Source organism: Uloborus diversus, chromosome 9 (assembly GCF_026930045.1).
Source record: "Uloborus diversus isolate 005 chromosome 9, Udiv.v.3.1, whole genome shotgun sequence".
NCBI classification, from domain to species: Eukaryota; Metazoa; Arthropoda; class Arachnida; order Araneae; family Uloboridae; genus Uloborus; species Uloborus diversus.
The window spans coordinates 33,061,373-33,080,364 of record NC_072739.1 but is presented as its reverse complement, the minus strand read 5'-3'; positions in this window follow the sequence as shown (position 1 = coordinate 33,080,364).

Below are 18,992 nucleotides of genomic sequence, written 5' to 3'. Positions count from 1 at the left end.
TAACAGGGCAGTGAAATCTTGGAACAGCTTACGCAGATAGCTCTACGAGAGACAAAGGTCTATTGATCTTCATTGGGGGTTGTAAATTGACTAGGAGCAGCCTAGCTAGGCCGAGAGCATGTTGCTGGTCGTCACATTTGTATTTGTATTAATGTTTTATAATTTTCTATCTTCATTAGCATTTTTATTCTTTTATTATGTTGGCCCAAAAGTTTGTAAACATTTGGTAGAAATGGTACTTTTATGGAATGTTTAATTGTTTCTTGTGTTTATATTGTTATAGCGATCGTAATACATTTTTAGTTGGTTCCGAATGGTCATGTCACCAATGCTAAACTTCACTGTTAGCAACTAGAGAGGGTATACAAAAAGTTGAGGCAAAGGTACCTAGCTCTGATCAACCAAAAGCGCACCGCCAGGAAGACTAAGGAAAAGTTTGAAAAGCTGGACGGTGTTTCTGCCACATCCAGGTATCACACGTTGCTCTACTTAGCAAATTAGCTGATATAAGAATAGGAGGGAAAATTTTCATTTGGGTAAGAACCAGACTCCTGACTGGAAGTGTAGACTGGACAAAGCGTAGTTCTAAGAGGAAATTATTCTAAATGGAGTGAGGTTTTTAAGTGAGGTTCGTCAAGAATTGGTTTTACGCTCACTCTTGTTCATTATTTTTATGAACGACATTCATAAAAATATATTTAGGAACATGAATTGTTTTGCTGATGATGTCAAAGTTATAGGGATTGTAGGAAACGAAGAACAAGTAAATCAGCTGCTAAAGTCCTGACTGTGCTGCATCAGAAAACAACTTCTTCCACTCAATGCAATACTTTCCGAAGCGCCTCCAATTTAAAATTTTTGCAAGTATTTACAAACTTTTTGGCCAACCTAATTATAATTTTCTCCTGATTTCTCACTTTTGCTCTTGATTGGCATGTTAAGTTCCTTACAAGTATGCTCAGCAAATAAAACTCTAGGTTAGCGGTCGCCAATTGCCCACGCTCGACCATTTGATGGAAAGTGGCAAACAAAAATTCAAGTCCCAGTCGCCGGAGGTGGCGACCATATTTTTATTTTTTTGTAAAAACAAATATTAAAATTATTAAAATTTTGTTCATTGTTTTTGTTCAGTATCATATCTTGTAATTTGTTGTTAACATTACAAACAGCAAATAAGTTATTCACTTTTTGCGCTAAGAATGAAATTCATATAAAAATTGGCAACTAATGCAAAAGTGGAGACCATTTTTTTTACTCTGGTCACCAGCAGCTATCTTTCACAATTCCTAATCTAGAGCATTACCACACAATGTATTAAATGTTAAATATGATTGTTAATACATACAGCAACTTTTCCTGCACCAAAGTCATTTATATGTGTATGTAAACTATTAACAGCTATAAAAAAAAATTTATAGCTTGGGATTTAATTCCACGAGTACCCATTATAAAGGACTGCAATGTAGAATTGAGCCCTTCATAAACAAACATTGAATGGCATCTAAGTGGGCCCCAATTTATAACACTAAAAGTAAAATGTAGCCGGAGATGTACATTGTAGGTCATAAAATCCTCACCATATATTACTTGAATTTCTGATACAAATTTTAAAATTAGTTCATCAGCAATTTTTAAACTATTAACACTTAAAGAATTTTGCATCAAAATGCCAACTGCACCAGCTAATAAGCTAATGTGTTGCAAGTAAGTAGACTTTAAAATGCCTTTTACATGGAAGACGCAAATACAACAGGAAATTTTCCCTCTCGCATGCCTTTTCAAAGCTCTCTCAGAAATAGCTCTTGGAACTCTGTCGACATTACGAGCCTTTTTTTTTTTTTTTTTTTGCATTTGGTCATTTATGAGACTGCAAATCGCTGATGAGCCAATGTAAAAATCTTTTGAGTTATTCTTACTATCAAACCAAGAAGAAACCAAATACTTTGTAACTCCCAAAAAAATCCCATGCATGTAATCGGGTACAAAAATGAAAAACAAATAAATCAGCTGCAAGAGGAGCAGAATCATATTACCCAGTGGGCTGATATGTGGGATATGTCAAGTGCTACATTTCGGGCGTTCAAAATAAGTGTACAAGTTACTATTTATAGGATTCAGCCATTAGAAAACATTATTGATCTGCGCATATTAATACGTTGAGTTTTCAAGTTTAGGCAACAGTGCAGCATTGCAGGTAACAAAGCCAACAGAATGCTTGGTTTTATCAATAGATCTATTTCAAACAAAGCTAAGATCTGTCAACTAAGCTTTTGTCTTTATATAGAGGTTTGGTAAGATCTCATTTAGAGTATGCTTTTCAGTTTTGGTCTCCTTATCTTAAGAATGATATTAATGTATTGGAAAGGATTCAAAGGCGAGCTACAAGGTTAATAATAGGCTTTCTCATTTAGACTAAGATTCCCTTCATAAACAAACATTGAATGGCATCTAAGTGGGCCCCAATTTATAACACTAGAAGTAAAATGTAGCCGGAGATGTACATTGTAGGTCATAAAATCCTCACCATATATTACTTGAATTTCTGATACAAATTTTAAAATTAGTTCATTAGCAATTTTTAAACTATTAACACTTAAAGAATTTTGCATCAAAATGCCAACTGCACCAGCTAATAAGCTAATGTGTTGCAAGTAAGTAGACTTTAAAATGCCTTTTACATGGAAGACACATATACAACAGGAAATTTTCCCTCTCGCATGCCTTTTCAAAGCTCTCTCAGAAATAGCTCTTGGAACTCTGTCGACATTACGAGCCATTTTTTTTTTTTTTTTTTTTGCATTTGGTCATTTATGAGACTGAAATCGCTGATGAGCCAATGTAAAAATCTTTTGAGTTATTCTTACTATCAAACCAAGAAGAAACCAAATACTTTGTAACTCCAAAAAAAAATCCCATGCATGTAATCGGGTACAAAAATGAAAAACAACATTGAAAAAGGGGATTGGAAGTCAAGAACTTGGGCCTTTAAGTCCCATTATGCACTTTCCTGCAGTCATGGCATCGTGTATTAGTTTTAGGGTTTCTCTTTCAGTTCTATCTGCATAAACTAAAATATCTCGATGCATATATTTAACTGTACCGTTTACAATGAAACTAGGGTGCTTTTGCCCCAACTGCAACCATAATAACCATTAAATTGGGTAGTATTTTGGATGCATGGCCGTGCTACAGAATCAGCTCAACAACATGCCGCAAATGTTCTTATGGTCTGTTTTGATTCAGGTACAGAATTCCGATTTTTAGCAAGTTTGATGGCTTTTTGCACAAAGGGCTTCAGATTCAGATTCATTTTTGGTTCCCTTTTTCCCAAACCAAAATCCAGCTATAAAAGCATTTTTGAAGCATATTGATGGAAGAATTCCATTAAAGGCCGAAATTGGCCACAAAGATCTCTTTGCATTGTTGAAAATGCTAAGGCCATCAAGTGAAAAATTGTAAATGAGAACAGATTCAGTTTTCTTTTGTAATTTTTTATACATTTTCCCATCATATATGTCTGAAAATGTATTATCTATGTTTTTGTTCTTGTTACATCTTTGTTACAGTGGGTATATTAATTGTACCATTGCGGGCCATATTTTGCATTTGTGCTTGCAGTGAAATAATCATGAAATAAGATGAATTCTGCACACTATTGGTGTGAGTCTGATGCTCAGATGAACTACAAATTTTGTATCGATCCTTTTGATTACATGATAAATATGTTTGGCATCTCTCACAAAAATAATAATGAGTTTTCACCATTCTATTTTCATTCAAACCAAATGTGTTCCACAATCTATATAAACTAGGACTAATAAATTGTGTCCTAATATGATATTTAGCATTTAAATTAGGCTAAAGATTCCAGTATCTGTTACTTGGTATCTTAAAACAAAATGCCAGTATCCAAGTTAAAATATGTTTTTTATTTATACGTTTTTACACGTACATATTAACAATCAAAATTAAACATTAAATACATTTGCTGGACGTACTTGTGAGGAAGTTAACATGCCAATCAGGTGCAATGGTTAAAATTACTATCAGTAGAACAATATGCTTTGTCATTTGTTCCGTGCTGAATTTATTTACATCGTGCAGCGTTTCCCAACCTTTTTTAGTTCACGTACCCTTTGGTTTTATATCATAGACAGGGCCGTCGCGAAGTAAGTTCGGTTGGGGGCGTGTTGAGGCTGAATTTGCCGACTGACTCCTGACGTTTTGCCGACTAATATATACGTACCAGTGATTTTCGGTCCGTGATATAAATATACAGACAAAAAAGACGCAATATAACACACATACTGAGATTCCGAAAACTCCCAGGTGCCAGGTCACCCAGGCGACTAAAAAAACACCTTGGTGACTGATTTACCAGCCATTTTGCTCTGAATTTTCATAAAAAGTTTAGGAAACAACTTTGCTGGTGCTTGAAACTTTCTCCTGGCTCCTAAGCGTTTGCAGTTTTTGTCGAACTCTGTATATACATATAAAGTGCGTGTGTGTTATCAATATTATGCAATAAAAACTTTTTTCAAAGTTTTAATTTAGGGAACTATGTTTATAAAATAAAAAATGTAATGAAACAACATTAAAACACAAAGTAGTAATGAAAATCGCAGACACGGGTTTCAAATTTAGAAGGAATATTACATGGAAAACTTTTTTCAGAATTTTAATTCAGGCAACTATGTACATAAAAAATAAAAAATGTAATGAAAAAACATTTTAAAAACACAAAATAGTAATGAAAATCACAGACACGAATTTCGGATTTAAAAGGAATATAATCTTCAATGCAAAATTTATTGAACCAAAGACAACCAACATCCTCAATTTTGGTTGCTGATTTTGGAGTTTTTAACGTTTTAAAAATCATCCTTAAATAATTTTAAATTTAATTATATTCACACATTGTAAAATTATTTACTTCTTAACTATATACTAGTAGTGCACTAATAGCATAACAGTAGTAGTTTACTACTTTGTTCTCGTTTCTGCATTGGTATTGTTTTTCCAGCGTTTTTAATAAGACTTCGCTAACATAAGTAATTAGGGGGAGGGGTAATTTAAATATGGGAGCATTCTCGATTTTCCGACATGGATCATCAGTTTCAATTACTTCGGACAATTAGGGTTCTGCTATGCTTTTAAAGTGATGAAAATAAAAATATTTCATTATTACAATAAAGTATAAAGCCATCCAGAGGAATATTGAAAGAAAAATTTTGTCAAATTGTCGTTGGTAGACAATTTCTCATTTTAATCACAGTTAGCGCATAGTACGCAATAAAAAAAAAAGATCAAACTTAATTCCTATATTTTCATTATAAATATTTTGTGTCAGTTATGCACTTTACATCAACATATAATAGTTACATTACTAATTATTTCGATTTTCTCTTTTTGTTTTAGCATTTCTACTCAAATATCTTAATTCTTCTTTGTTTTAGCATCGCAAACTTTTCAGTTATTTTGTCCAAGTTTATTTTATCGAGTATTTCTTTCTCGGACTTCAATAAAATGAGCGAGTTGAGCCGCTCATCTCCCATCGTCGTCCTTAGATAATTTTTGATCAATTTTAATTTGCTAAATGTTCTTTCATTTGTTGCAACTGTTACTGGTGCAGTTAATGCCAGGCGGCAAATTTGGTTCTCTGATATTTTCATTATGGACATTAAATCCGTACATTGTGAACATTGGTCACTCAGAATTTCTAATTCCGCTTGAACGGCGTAAGCATCTTTCACAACGGTGTCAATAGGAAAAAGAGAAAGAGCATTTTCTACGTTTTCCAATGTACACTGGTTTCTTCTTAATGGTGGTTTTAGTATTTCAAATAATGGCCTCAATGCTTTTGTGAAATTTCGGAGATTATCCTTGGATAAGGAAATTAAAGTGTCCAATAGTTCTGAAAATTCTTTTCTGTAAAAAGATTTCAATGAGAAATCTGTTTGAGTATTCGGATTTTCATCAATTCTTTTGGGGGAAACTCTTTTTCTATGATGCTTTTTAAATTCACTCTCAGCGTCAATTTCATATTTCTTGGAAAAAAGAATTGCACTTTCGATCAAATCATCCATACCGCTTTTGTCTTTATTGATCTCTTCCAACGAGTTTATTGTGCTCTCAATTAAAATGGAAGCATCAACAATATTTAGCTGTTCGGCTTCAAGAGCTTCAGTTAGGTTTTTCAATTTATATATTATGTTTTTCATAAACATAATTATGACAATAAAATCAAAAGAGAGCATTTTCCTTCTCAATCCAGACGCCGCAACTTTTGTTTTCGGATCAAAATTTTTTGATGTTGAAACTTCTTCAAGGGCGGATATAATGTGATCAAAAGACTGCCAGACTGCTTTTACTGATTCAGCCCGATTTGTCCACCTTGTTTGAGACAGACTTTTTAACTGTAACACGTTATTTAGTTCATTTAATTGTTGGCACAAATGATTGTACCGTTTCGTGCTAGATGTGAAAAATACATATAGCGCACTCAGATCATCAAATAAATGTCCAACTAGAACACTAGCTCCACATCCATGTTGAGTAAATGTGTTTAAACGATGAGCTTGGCATGGAATGTATGGTATGGTGTGGCCTAGAATTTCAGAGAGTTTTTTTTTTTTTTGAGCGCCCAGATGCTCCCCAGACATTGCGCTTGCACAATCATACGACTGAAATACTAGCCGATTACTTATCAGGCCAGCTTCATTAATAAACTGAAAAATCATTTTTGCAATTCCATTCCCACTTTTGTCTTGAGTTTCATTGATTTTAAGCAATTTTTCATTCGGATTTCCTTCATGATCCACATATCGAAGTACTACGGATAGCTGATCTTTATGTGAGTTATCAGGTGTTATGTCAGCCATTATGGAGTACATCCCTGACTTCTTCACTTCATCGACAATTTGTATCGAGATTTCACTGGCCAAAATATTTAAAAACTCATTTTGTGAAGAAGGGCTCATGTAACTGACATGATAAGGTCGAATATTAACATCCTCGAGCCATCGCTTCATTATAGAACTGTGTCTTGATAAAAGCTCTACCATTTGATTAAAATTGCCATTCTTCTCATCCAAATCTCCTCTAAAGGCGAGTCCTTGACGACCTAAAGTGCGTACAACATCAAGAAGTAGACTAATTGCTTTTTTGTTGTACAACTTTTCTTCTTCTTCTCTTATTTTTTGTGACCTGATATTCTTTCTTAAGAGCGCGTCAACATGTTTTGAGTCTGTTATAAAATTACAGTAATCTTCTAGGGCTTTTTTATGGTTGCTAGATGAAAAATGGCTTGCAAGTTTTCCCTGTTTATTGCTGCCAACACTTTTCATTTTATGCCATAGATGAACGCCTTCGTCAGTCCATGGAGTTGAACCTGCTGGAAATAGACTGCAAACAAAGCAATATGCAGCGTCTTTAATTGCGCTATACTCTAAGTGGGGGTACTCCTTGTACCAGATTGGATTGAACCGTCTTTGTTTTGATTTGGGAATCTCTTCATTTGCTGGAAAAGAAATAAGCTTTGGCTGATTTGGTCCGAGGGATATAAGAAATTTTCTTTGGTTGGAAGAACAGATTCGCTTACGTTTTCCAGGATCATGCTCCACTACTTCATGATGCTCATCTGGCACAGGTACAGAACTTACTTGCCGACTCTTCATTATGGCATTCAAAGTCTCAGATGCATCGTTCAAATATAAATGACATTTTTCTTTAACATCTGTTATGACTTCGATGCTTTCAGACAAAAAAATCAGAGGATTTGTAACGTCCTCGTCCTTTAGACGGTATAAAATATTTTTGCATTCTTCAAGCTGTTTAACTAACAGCGAGAGTTGGCCAGCACACGTCAACCAAGCTTTACTGTCTTCATTACTTTGTGCATCTTCTGGATTATCAAGGTCCTTGGTAGTGGAATTTCTGCAAATGGATCTAAATTCATCATCTTCTTCTGCTGCAGTTTCAGTATCAACAGCCGTTTCTCTTTCGGGGCTTATTAAAAGCCTGTTTGCCTTGGATGAATTATTTGAAACCATGGATATTTCATTAATTTTTTCCATTTTCACTGTATGTTCTATAGCATTTTCCACTTCCACATCCTTTTGTCCTTCCAGAGTTACGTTTGCAGCTTCTTCAGTGCTTGCTGCAACATTTTCGGTTACAGCTTCTAATTCCATACTCTTTTCTTCTTCAGTGCTAAATGGCTTTTCAGCACAACCGGTATTTCCAGAGGAATCCGTCGAAATTTGGCACACAGTTGGTATCGCATGGTAAACGTCAGAAATAATGTATTTTAAAGCTTTTAAAAACCGAAAGCATTTCACCTGTGTAACATTTCAAAAGAAAATTCAAAAAGAAAATAAGGCTTTTTAAAGCATTTTTATTATAGGGGAGATTGGGGATGCATGATCCCATAGCCAAAAATGTATCAAAATCATTAAATAGAGATTTAAAACCTGAGAATTATGTTAAAGTAATACTTGTACGTAAAATCTGGCAGCATTTTTTTTTCAGCCACTTTGTTTTAGCTCAAGAAATGATTGTCTGTCCGTGCCAACGGAAACTTTTTTTTATGAAAGCATTCTGAAGTTTACATTATCCAATATATACAACTTTAAAAAATACTGAAGTGTAATGTTGAAATATAGATAGTCTTTTATAATTGAGACATATTTTTAGTAAATTGCCACTGATTTTTAATAATATAAAAAGTATGTTTGTGAAAATTGCATATTAGGGATACTTGATCCCTTCGTTTAGAGGGATACATGATCCCAGGGATCAAGTATCCATATGACAATATAAACACAATGAAAACAATAGAACTGTTGTTTACTTAGTTGACATTAACTTTAAACATTCAAAACCATATTAACATAATAATATTTATCATAGTATGAGTGATAGATTTATATAATCACTGCAGTAAATATGCTAAACAATAAAAATATCAGTTCGCACTTGTTACCCATATAACACCTCAAACATCTAAACATAAACTAACTCTACTGATGTTTTGATCAGCCAAATGAGCTTGAACAAGTTGAAATAGATGTCAAATGTTTGTTTGAATGAAAGAAAAAAAGTGATTTACTATCGTTAGATTTACATTAAAAAAGTTAGTTGCCAATTTTGTAGATCCATTAGCGGATAGAATGCTAAGTTGGATTTCTAGAGTTTGAAATAAGTTTTCTCTGAAATGAAAAGGTAACATGCTTAATCAATATATTTTTCCTGAAAAATGGATAAAAGTGTACTAAATGAGAATGAATGTGTTAAGTTGCAGACATCCAGATGGGTTGAGCTGAACTTTAAGAGCTACAACAAACGAATTGTTCGCATTTGACTTTTCAGGTTTTGAAAATGTATGCCAGGCTTTCTATAAGTATGCTGATACTTTAATTTTTCATCCCTGTTTTTTAAAATTAATTCAATTGATAAAACTCTCAATTTTACTATTGCAAGACAAGAAGCAAATAAGTTGATTTTTGTGCTTGTCGTCCTTTTTCTTTTTTTATTTGTTGTAATTTGAGTTTCATTACGCTACTTTAAGAAAATTGTTAGTTTTATTTATGAAATATATTGTTCCCAACTGTATTAGAGAATCAGTTACTGATTAAAAGTATCATAAGTTCATTAAAGTTGTGAACATTTTTTTTATAAGTGTCCCAGTGGAATTTAAAACAATGTTATTTTGTGTTCACTTTATTATAATTTAATGAAAAAACAAAAGTAGAACTAGTGTTATTTTTTAGAAACATTATGTAGAAAACGAAAATCCGTAAAGAAAGTTGATTTAACAAAAAGTTTGTCTGTTCTCAGTGGGATCAAGTATCTCCTATGAAGGGATCATGTATTCCTTCATGTGGGGATAGATGATCCCTTTATAAAGTTATTGAAAAAAATTATTTTACCAAAACTAACTGTTTAATTTCAACTAAAAAAATACTGTCAGATAGAGGAAAAAATTATCTTTCTTCACGTACATGTTTTGAAAAAAATCTGATAATTTGCAGCCGAGAAAAAAATTGAAAAATAAAGTGGGGATCAAGTATCCCCAGTCTCCCCTACTTGGCCTAATCGTCACGGAAAAATCTGAGACCTGCTTTTGCTCATATCTTAGCAACTAGATCACTTAGAGACTTCATGATTTCACTAAATGATTTGTTTAATCTTAAGGTACAACTTAAAGCTAAATAAATTCAATTCCAAAATAAAATTATTATTTCTGTTAGGATGGAAAACAGCAAATTTCATGTAATTTCCCTATTAAATGTTTAAATATAAAACCCATTGTTACAAACTCTGTTGCCTTACAACATCAATATTAATAGTAATCATAATAAAAATTTTGAATCAAGGCTTCTCTGCAGCAAGCATGAAATGTATCCACTATCATTGCTTTCATGGGATTTTCATCCTCACCTATGACAATAATCGGAAACGGAGCTTAAGTAAAGATACATATTAGGATCCTTATCAAGAGTAACTTGTATGTTTTGAAACATCAGTTAGTTTGGGAAACCTTTAATATTTAAATGATTTTAATTAAAATAGCAAACAAATAAATCCTAGAGAGGAACAACGATTGATTTTTAGTGACCAACTGCTTGAATTTTTAGACACGTATATGGTTTTTTTTTCCCTTTTAGTACGGAGCATTTATATGAAAAAATAAGGTGAAGTTTCATGATAGTAACTTTATTCTATTTCTGAAATACATTTACACTAAAAAGAATAAAACAACAATTTTTTAAAAAAAATTCTAAGCGAATAATACTTTTCATAATGCACTCAATTGAACAAAATTATTTTTTTTTAGGTCAGAAAGGATAATTTAAGTATTCATATAGTTTTCAAAAGTTTCAACAAAATGAAACCACAAACGAAGAAAAGTGCGGTTCTAGTCATTTCAAACCAAACTTTCCCAAAAAGAAAAATATGCATGTTGAGTAGCTCTTTTCATCGTTCAACAAGAATTAGAACAGTAAACAATAGTAAAAGTTTTCCACTGAAATTCAAAGTAAAAGTCTTTACCAATTTTTTATAAAAATAGAAAGGACCATCAAAAGGAAAAAATGTTTTCTGGTAAAGCCTTAGAAAATGAGCTAAAACAACTAGAAGTATTTTACATGATAACCCATGGCATCATAAAGAATTAAAATTGTGAATAAAAGGCACAAAATTGTGCTTTTTTTTTTTTTTAATCCTTTTGAGGGGGAAAAAAAAGACTCGAGAAGCGATAAATAGCTTCAGTTTATGTGCTAAAAAGGTTCCGCACTCAAGTTTTAATTGATTTAGATCTCTGAATAAGTTTCGTCTTAATTGAAACCTTAAATGGGTCATTCTACAAAAAACGCGCTTTTTTATGTACAGGGTGGTTAGTTTCAAAAATATTTATTTTTAAACACTTTTTTTTTATGAGATTTAGAAAAGTATAACGAATTTTGAAAATGATCAATGCAGTAAAAATATTATAAAAAATTTTATTATTTTTTTTTTTTTTCACTGAACGAAGAGATACTTGTATACCTCCGTTACATGTTCCAATACATTTCTTCCCGCGTACTTTTTCATTTATTTACTAAATACAAAAAAATATAACAGATTAAGTAGTGAAATTCAAATCATTTGGTGTTTTTTTAATAGGTTAAACAGGATTTTTTACAGGGTCCTATTTTTGTGAATTAAAAAAAAAAATTTGTGAAAAATCAAATCTTTTTGTGAAATTTCAAAATGTTTAACCAAAACTTATCCATCAATATAGATTACATTTCTGGTTTGCGTATTCATTTATTACCAAATTAGTTCATGAAAGGTCCGATTTGGTCAATCAAAATTTTGTGAAGGGTCCTTTTAAACTAATTAGAATTTTGTGAATGATCCTTTTTAGCTAATTAGAATTTTGTGAATGATCCTTTTTAGCTAATTAGAATTTTGTGAAGGGTCCTTTTTAACTAATTAGATTTTTGTGAAGGGTCCTTAAAAGGACCTACATTTCCTCTGACCAGACCCTTTAAAAGAATTATGTTATAAAATAAAAAAATATATAGTATTCATAATCTTTTGAATCACTAGCACAGTATTTCTTGTATCCTCCGTTCAGGATTTAATAAAGTGATAGAATTTCCTATAGACGGCAGTAGTGGCAGCTCATTACAGAATTTTAGAATCACAAGTTAGCCCTTTTCAACTCTTTGTCTTCATAGTGAAGCTAAAGAACTTAGTGTGAAAGAATTGCAGCATCATTCTCTTTGAAGTCAAATAGGTTAGTTATTATAGTTAAAATTGAATCACTTTTTTAAAGTAAATTCTTAATAACATGTTGCGTTAACCCTAAATAAACTGAATGTGCATAGCGAAACATGAGTATTTGTATCCTCCGTTACTGTATAGATGTAATGGAGGATATACAATCAGAAATGGAGCATACAACTTTCTTTAAAAATGCATTAGTTTATAATGAATTTAAAACATAGAAGCAAAAATAAAATAACTAATGACGAAAATTAAGAGCAGCTGCAACATAGGTTTTGGTATAATTGGAAAAAAAGGGGTCAGACAGTGATAGGGGCGGACGGGCCCGCCGGCCGATGCGCCCTCAGTGTACCTTGGTTATTATTATTTTCTTTTTTGCAATCTCAAATTTGTGTGACTTCGTTTTTTTTTTTTCATTCATTCTTTTTTTTTATTTTTTACACCCCTTCAATCCTGAGCCTCTTTTTTTTTTTTTTTTTTCCTTTCTTCCTCAAACCTAAACTCAGTTTTTCTTTCATCCCTTGAACCTGTGTACCTTCGGTTTATTTATTTTATTTTACATAATTTTTTACGGACTAAAACCTGTGCTCTTTAGGGGTGTTCCCCCCCCCCCTTAAACCTGTGGACTTTCGAGGTTTTTTTTTTTTGAAACCTTTGGGAGTCAAGGTTGGTTCTATCTTGGGGAATCCTGTTCGCCCCTGAATAGTTATGGATTTCAGAGTGGTTTTTTAAAAATTACCTATGAATTTGAAATGTTATGCACTTTTTTGTTATTTCATAATCAATGATGTTTATTGATAGAAATTATTTAAGAATGTAAATTAATTGGAGATTAAATAAAAAAAATATGTATATTTTTGATGACTTGTGCATCTTTTCATTTCAATTCGTATTAATTCGTATCGCTTCATAATTATTTCCGTTTTATGGTTGTGTACCTGAGTGGTTATTCTTTATTTTTTTTCGAGTTTAAAATCTTCTTATGAAACATACTTACCTGTACACAAGAAGCAAAATATTTAACAAAAATTGCTTAACATAGGTTCGAAATTTCTTCAATTGAGCATCAAGTCGAAAACATGAAAGGGTTGGCGGTGCATCTCTTTGATGTTCAATTTCGTATAACGCATATTTTTAACCGACTTCAAAGAGGAGGCGGTTATCAGTTCATACCGTATGTATGTTTTTTTTTTGTTTGTTTTTTGTTTGTCCACTCACAGCGTCTCACCTAGTGAACCGATTTTGATGATTCTTTCTATAATGGATAGGGGATGGCTCAACTTAGGTCCCATTACTTTGTTTGACCATATTTGTCCTTTAGAAAAAAAGTTATGGGCAAAAAACCATAAATTTCATGCAATTTCCCTATTAAATGATTAAATATTGTAACGAAGTTCGCGCTTACCTTCCGTGGATAACGGGGGCTCAGTGGTAGAATTCTCGCCTTCCACGCGAGCAACCCGGGTTCAAATCCCGACTAGGACAAAGTGAATTTTACTAAGACTTCGCTTCTACTGTTTCTCGTATTTTCTCGAATGGTCTATTGACTTCTGTATCTTTCCGATTCTGGAAAATTCCGGCATTTTCTCAAGTGGTAAAATACATTTTTAGTGTCAATCGCTTAAAGTTTAAGATGTGCTTATAGTTTTTTTTTTTTTTTTTTTAGTATGTAGCATTTTTAGGAAAAAAAAAGGGTAAAGTTTCATGATGGTAACTTCTGACTTTTACAGAAATATATACATTTACACTAAAAAGGATGAAAAAAAATTTTTTTGGAAAAAAATAGAACCGACTTCAAAATTGCTCTTAAAAGGGAAAAATAATTTTATTCTTTAAACACCATCGAAAATACTTTTAAACATAATTTTTGAAGTTGGCGCAAAAACGATAGAACAGATCATTCACCGCCATAATTCAACTACAACTATAAATTTTACCAGGCCTAGTTCCTTTACTACCACATACATTATGCATTGATAACAGCATCTTTGAGTAACGATATAAATGTTTCGTTTCTAACTTTGGATGATTTTCTGAAAAAAATATGAACGAAGCATGGTTACACTGGATTTTACTTTTTGTTTTTGCGCCAACTTCAAAAATTATGTTTAAAAGTATTTTCGATGGTGTTTAAAGAATAAAATTATTTTTCCCTTTTAAGAGCAATTTTGAAGTCGGTTCTATTTTTTTCCATCTAGAGTTGCGCATATATTCTACAAATGCAATTATTTCAGTATATGCATTTATTATAGCTTATTTCATTTATTTGAATCATAAACATCAGGAATTACATAGTTGATCATACTTTGAATGTTCATCAGTGGTATCCATTTGAAAAGTCATAGCAAATAGTTCTTGGAAATATCAGTTTAAAGTAAAGATTTGATCTTAAAAATATTTCATAGGATAATTTTTTTGAGGGTTTATTAAAGAAACGTTATGTACCAACCAGCTTCTGATATTCCGTACTTATTCCTCTATAGTTATTTTAATATTCTGCAAAAATAATATTTTAATATATGTATTTATTGTAGTCATTTTTGTACACAGCTATTTGCATTTTGAATCAACATAGTAGTTACAAAATCTTTCCATTATACACGAGTAACAGTACTTTGGAAATATCTGCTTGTAATAACAGTAATTGCTTTAAAAATGCTTCATGATATATTTAATTACTTTCATAAAAGACGTATAAATGAAGTATTACCATGTGGTAATCAGTTTCTGAGTATTTGTATTTTTCCCTCTATGCTGTTGTATATATTTTATAAATGTAAATATATAACTATTTTGAACTAATATAGTTGCTATATATTATTAAATTCAATCATTATTCATTGAAAAATTCGTTTTTTACTTCTTAGAATTAATATTAATTTATTATATTATTAATATTAATAATGATTCTTTCTCTCTTCTACAATTTTTTGAAGATAAACTTTAAAGTAAATGAATAACAGTACTTTCTCTTCCAAATCAGGAAAAGGTTTTTTGTAGCAGTTTACGAATTTAATGACTCAAATAGATTACCATTTTCTTCTAATAAAATTATTTTAAGTTGTAGTCAAACTTGGTTTAGTTTCATAATAATTATCGTTTGAAATCACTCATGATAAAGTTTTGTTCTTCTATTTTATTCGAATTCAAAACAATTCTCGTAAAATATGGGTGAGAAACTAGTATCAAAGAAGGTACATTAAGACACGAAGACTTAATTTTTTTTTTTTTTTTTTTTTTTTTTTCAAATTATGCTTTTATGTCCAAAAACTTCGGGGCAGGAAAAGAGGCGAAGCTGCCGGTTCCTGATCGGTTAGGGAGTATTAGTTAGTTTTTCGAGAATTTTTTCTGAGAAATTGCAAATGTATGAAAACATGTCATCATTAATTTTTTCTCATTTTGTTTTGAATTGCGAAAAACATATTTTGAATTCAAAATTTCAGAATCCAAATTAATTTTAATATATTTTTTTTTTTTTTGGTGACACATATACAATTAGTTTTGTTTTGGTTCAAGAAATTAATACGTTTATAACGTCCCAAACCCCAATTTGGATGCGTCTGTTTTCCGACATGTTCATACAAACTATTCTAGTGCGTTTCTACCACTCAATTTCGTAAACAAACAAAATCAACCATATCTGGGTGTGAAAAATCACTAAATTGTCTAGCTCAGATTTTGAGATTCCTAAAATCAGTTCCATAAATGAGAAAAGAAAGAAGGAAGAACCAGTCTAGCTGAATTTTCCGACTTGAAGTCGATCACCGAGTCAGACATCCCGTAGTATACAATGGACCATGACCACACGTAAACATGGCCTGCACATACAAGCGATTGTTTCTCCTCATACAAATCATTCATTTTTACCTCCTTTAATTTCATTCAAATGTGATAAATTAGTGTACATATACAATTATTAAACTAACTTTTTAACTAAAGATTAATTTAAATCCTGAATGAGTTTGGGAAACTAAAGGTACGAACTGCAATTCAATTTTCAGTCAGAATTACAACAACTAGATCATGGAACAGAGAACTCAATTGTCTCTTTGACGCAACCGTCCGGAAATTTAAGATAACTTAAAAGCAGCCAAATCTGAGCTGCTTGGGCAAAGTCACATAATCACGGAGTTATTTAAACCTTAGCTAATCGTAGCTTTTCTCGACTAACTCCTTACCACCGTTTAGCTAAAAGTTTCACTGCGAAAGTGCTATATTCTTTTCATGCTGAGAATTGACCCTGCGTGAAAGATGCCGACTGAGGGAGTGCGTAGCTGATCGAGTGGACAAAAGCATCTTTTATCAGTCATTGGCGACAAATGGAGCATTCTGCGTAGTAAGCAGTCGACTAATCGATATCTGACACAGGAACAGTTGTTAAAAAGCATACGAACCAGTGTCAATGTCACCCATGACACATGCAAACTATTCATGTTTTCCACTTTCCTTTTTTTATTAAAAGGTGGATATGTGTATTAGTGCGTCCGCAAATGAGCTGATTTTCCCTCGGAGTTTTAATATATGGAACCGATTGAGTAAATCAAAAATGCCGGCTCCAGCACAGTTTACCAACTGGGAGAATGAGCAGTCGGCAAAGCAAGTAGTCGACAAAATAAGCAGTCGACAAAATAAGCAGTCGGCAAAATGAGCAGTCGGCAAAGTAAGTAGTCGTCGACAAAATAAGCAGCCGGCAAAATGTTCAGTCGACAAAGTAAGTAGTCGACAAAATAAGCAGTCGGCAAAATGAGCAGTCGGTAAAGAAGTCAGCAATATCAAAGTAATCAGTAAGAGAAATGATAGCGTTTCGCGTATGTGATAACATGCCCATACAAATTATTCACGATTTAATTCAACACAGTTTCATAATTTTGCCGAATCATCAGACAAAATTTGCCGAATAAGCAATTTGTTTTAGAAGGCCGCTTTGAGCTCCTGTGACCTCCCATTTTGATGCCTCTGGTCCCGAATAATTTCGAAATTCAAAAATACCGTTTCCGAAATTGCCAACCATTACTTTCTCTTGTTTTCCTTTTTTTCCCCCTTCCAATAAATAGCAAACTATTCATGTTTTCCACTTTCCTTTTTTACTTCCTTTTACAAAAAAGGAAGTATTGTATTCGCGAAAAAATTTTCACTCAAAAATCGCCCTTAATTTCCATTTTGCTCACCCCCAAATGAATGTTGAGTTTTTTTTTCGATTCGATCACATGCGGAAAAGTGCCTAAGAATGTATAGACACGCGAAATATCCATTTTGACCATCACCGAGGTAATTACAACGACTTTTCTCGTGACGTCTGTATGTATGTGCGTATGTGTGTATGTGCGTATGTATCTCGCATAACTCAAAAATGGTATGTCCTAGAAAGTTGAAATTTGGTACATAGACTCGTAGTGGGGTCTAGTTGTGCACCTCCTATTTTGGTTGCATTCGGGTGTTTCTAAAGGGGACTTTTGCACCTTTTTGGGGGGAAATCATTGTTAATTTCGATGCAAACTCAAGTGGTGTTATAATTTGGCGGTCACTTGGCGATATATCGCCAGTCTTTTGGTTGCCAAGTTTTGTCGCCAACTTGGCGAAAAATTTGGCGATTTTTTTTTTTTTTTAAATCTGCTTTCAATGTGGCCATTGCTAGTGATATTTAAAGAGTTAGAGAGAGAATCCCATTAAAATTGCAATAATAGGGAAATAGCATTAAATTGGTGTAAAAGGAAGTCATGTGATGCACACATCAGCTCGTTAATTAAAAGGTGGAAATGTGAATTAGTGCGTCCGTAAATGAGCTAATTTTTCACTCAGAGTTTTAGTATATGGGACCAATTGAGTAAATCAAAAAAGTCGGCTCCAGCAGAGTTTACCGACTGGGAGTATGAGCAGTCGGCAAAATGAGCAGTCGGCAAAGCAAGTAGTCGACAAAATAAGCGGTCGGCAAAATGAGCAGTAGGCAAAGTAAGTAGTCGACAAAATAAGCAGCCCCCCCGTGTCCGTTTACCTTGTCGTGGTGGGGGGGCTTGCGGTGTGGTGAGTTCGGGGCGAGCTCTTGGGAGGAGTCGTGAACCCCCAGTTGCTCAAACAGAATATCGGCGGGAGGGGATTTTTCTCCCTCCCTTCCCTCATCACACTTACCAAATGCGGACGAAAACCCCTAAGCCAAGGCGTGTCAACCGTGCCGATGGCTGCGTGGTACCGGGGGTAGTCGGTGCCTCAAACGGGAGACTTCAGGGATAGCAGGCGAACCCTGTCGTACGCAGCCTTACCTCTGTGTGGGGGGCTACACAGGGGCTAGACCCCATCTTTTCCCCCTAGTTCTCTGGTTCGTTTATGGATGAAAACTCAAAGAACACTTCTCCCCCTTGTGGGGAGCGTCAGAAAGACTCGTTCAGCTCTGCAAAATTTTTTATAATCAAAAGAAATGAAAACCTAACATTCACTGCTGTCTCCCCATTCTTAATTAACAAAGCTTTAATAAATCTCATCGGTGAGTTCCAATCGGTTAAAAAATTACGTACAGGTGAATTATTAGTCGAAATAAAGCATCCTAAACAAGTTCAACCTATTCTTGCTATCAAACAACTAGGCCCATACCTTTGTACAGTTTCAGCACACTCAACATTAAACTTTTCTCGGGGAATCATTTCGGAGCCAGACCTTCTATTTACATCAGAGAAGGAAATTCTAGAGGAAATGCAAGATCAACGCGTAAGTGGAGTGAAGAGGAT